The following is a 3,199-nucleotide window of genomic DNA, read 5'->3' on the forward strand; positions in this document are numbered from 1 at the left end:
GTTGAAGAAAGGTTTGGAACCCTGTAGAGAATGAAGAGGGGCCAAGGATTTTCCTCTCAACAGTGCTTCTTGAGGCTCCACTCTCCCCCCTGAATAAGTAAGGCCCCGTTAGCCTGGGCGAAGATGGGGATAAGGAATAAGGATGGAAGCCCTCTTAGCTCTGCCAGGGACTGGACGGGGGTTAGCTCTGTAAATGTGTAGGTGTAGAGCCAAGTGTAGTGTGGTGTAGTAGTAGGCACTTCTAGGCCCCTTCCCGGCTACTGGATCACTCCAGTGCTTGGGGTACTACGGACCCTCTGCCATCCATTGCAGCAGAGCCGTTTCATGAGCGGGGGGGCTAAGCGCAGTTCTTTGAATCAAACGTTGAATGAAATCGATTCTTTTTTAGATATCAAAATGGAAATCGGATAGGATAGATGGATGGATCTATCTTTCTATTCATATATATTACTAAAAAAAATAGATTTCTATAGTTAAGTAGCGTAGCAAGAAGCCCCAAATCCTTGATTTGGCCAGGAAAGACTGCACTGCTTTGGGCCCAGGAAGCGAAGGGAATGAGCTCGGCTGCTTCTTCTCCACACTTATTTTTCTCCGTGCCCGTTCCGCATGCGCTTCGCGCGCCATTGGCGCTTTGCTCTCCTCTTATTCTTCATTGGACGGTTCGGATGGACTTCGCCGTTCTTTCCCAACTAAAATAGAAAAGGCTGTATCACATCGAGATGTCTATTCGTTTTCCGCCCCCAATGAGATGGATAATTTGTAACCCCCTATTTATACTTTTGGGCTCTACATCTTTCTGAATCGAGGCCCGGCCCGGCTCGCGTCGTTCCAACAACCGGCGGGGAGCACCTCAGTATACGATCGCGCGCAGTAACTGGGAGTCCTATTACACCTAAGGCCAACTTCCATTCACCAAACCAAGGTTCATCTCGTGTAGTGATTGTGGACTCGTACAAGGATATTGAGTAGACGGTTGATGTATCAGACTCGATCCTATCTTTCGTAGCATGCATTCCCATCCGTGTCGCAACTGATTCGGTAAGCTACGTGTCCGGTGCACGGAGAACTGCCTTCGGTCCCCAAACTTACTTACTCGTGGCAACCTTCCGGCCGCCCAACGACCTATAACGCTAGTCACTACTCCCACTGGGGCTAGGAAGTAAGCCCCACAACCCAAAGCGGCGAAGAACAAATAGAATTTGCTACAAAAGCCGGCTAACGGGGGTATTCCTGCGTATGAGAACATAGTAATGGAGAAGGTAATAGCCGAAATAGGATTCGTTTTGGCTAGAGCGCCCAAATCCGCTATATATTTGACACGGGTTTGCCGTAATGCTAAAACTATAGCGAATGCATCTATCGTCATTAATGCATAAATAAAGATACCAATTAGTAGTGATTGAATTCCTTCTATGGTTCCACATGAGAAACCAGTACGAATATAACCTACATGTCCAATTGAACTATGAGCTAGAGGTCTTTTTACTTTCGTTTGGGCCATGGCGGCCAGTGCTCCTAAGATCATAGAAGCAATGCTGCAGAAAAAGAAGATTTGTTGCAATGTAGCTCCATAGGAACCATAAATAGAAACACGTGAAATATTAGCAGAAATAGAGATTTTAGGCGCAATAGAAAGGAATGCTGTAACCGGGGTGGGCGAACCCTCATAGATATCAGGTGCCCACATATATAGAGTCAAAAGAGATATGGAGTCCGAAGGGGAGGGGGGTTTTCTTCGGGGCTCGAGAGATGGAATAGATAGGGCCCCACAAGTTTTTAATTCGCCGCTGGGGAATTCACACGAAAGGGAACGAGGAATTCTCAACGAAAAAAGTGCTCTCTGAACCGAACGTGAAAGTCGTTTTCCATCAGACGGCTGTTCCCGTAACTCCACTCTCGACTTGGATTATATATCCAAAAAGGTCCGCTCTCGGCTATTCCACACGCTGCCTAGCAGAGGCGTGGTTATCTGAAGTGGATTCTCTATTTTCTAGTAGATGCCGAACCTGCTGCCCCATTGACTAAGAAGGGGGCGGGCGCAGCAGCTACATGGACCCCTTCCTTTCTGTTGTTGCCAGCGCTTTCCCGGGCCGAGTCGGAATTCTTTATTAGAAAATAAGGGCTGGCAAAGCCCGAAGGCTGCTATCCCAATAGGCCAGCGGGCGGAACGAGGAGAGAGCCCGGCAATCATACCACCGCGGTCGAAAAAGCGTGTTCCCTTCAGATAACACGCACCGTAGGCCATCCTCGGCCTTCTTCGTTTTCGATGAAAAACAAATAAAATCTCGATCTCCGAAAGCGTTTTCCTTCCCCCGCCGCATCTCCCTCCCTTCGTCGAGCCTTTCCTTTAATGGTTGGGAGAAGCATTCCCTTTTCTGAACTTGGCGGGCATTCTTTCCAGCCTTATTCAAATAAGGGGGTGGGTTTGGTTTGAACATAGGCTCAAACATGATTTGAAGGTCCTAGCTACGCCATGCGTTCAATACAAAATCTGGAAAGCTGCAGGGATGACAAAAAGAGGGCGCTTTCCTGTGTTGCACTAAAAAAAGAAAAAAGGACCTAAGAGAAGACGCTCTTCTCTTAGGTTTCTTCCTCCCGCGCCCGGCCCGCGTTAGAGGGAAAGATTAGCAAAGCGAGAAAAGACAGAGGGAGGGGGAGCAGCATCTTATTCTCTTCGCGAGAACTTCCGGATCGGAGAAGCATTCGGAACGGGCTCCGCGTTCATTTTGTTGGCAGAAACGATCCAATCCATTCGGGGCTTCGGGGAACCAAAAAACGAAGTCTTTCGACTTGATTCATAGATAGAATCAATGATAGATAGACAAAAGATAGATAAACGAGATATCTTTTTTTTCTCTAAAAAAAGAGGAATAGAATAGACATCCCCTTAGATGTCTATGTAATCCTTTATCATCTCCCGATTCTTTTTTATATCGTTATATCCGCTCTCTCTAAAAAAAAATGGAGAGAGAAAGAGCAGATGGATCCTATCCCCTATATCGAACACTAAATCCTATCTATTGATAGAAAGATCTTCGTCAAATACCGGACTTTGCCTTTTTTTTTAGGAATTCCTCATATCCAAGGCAGCTTACCACAAGCACCCCCCCCATACGACTAGTTGGGGGGCTGTTCGCCTTTTGAATCAAACAAAGTAAGTAGTAGGGGCTTCATAGCTACTTTCATTCTAAAGGAAACC

General features: G+C 46.9%; 1 pseudogene across 1 annotated transcript in view; it reads right to left on the reverse strand.

Moving 5' to 3' along the window:
* Nucleotides 1-958: 958 nt before the first annotated feature.
* Nucleotides 959-3,199, reverse strand: part of LOC115986276 — a 3,934-nt pseudogene continuing 1,693 nt past the window's right edge. The window contains exon 2 of the transcript XR_004090612.1: nucleotides 959-1,689. The product of XR_004090612.1 is annotated as an NADH-ubiquinone oxidoreductase chain 2-like (transcript). The remainder of the gene's footprint in view (nucleotides 1,690-3,199) is intronic.

The sequence above is a fragment of the Quercus lobata genome, chromosome 1, assembly GCF_001633185.2.
Source record: "Quercus lobata isolate SW786 chromosome 1, ValleyOak3.0 Primary Assembly, whole genome shotgun sequence".
NCBI lineage: Eukaryota > Viridiplantae > Streptophyta > Magnoliopsida > Fagales > Fagaceae > Quercus > Quercus lobata.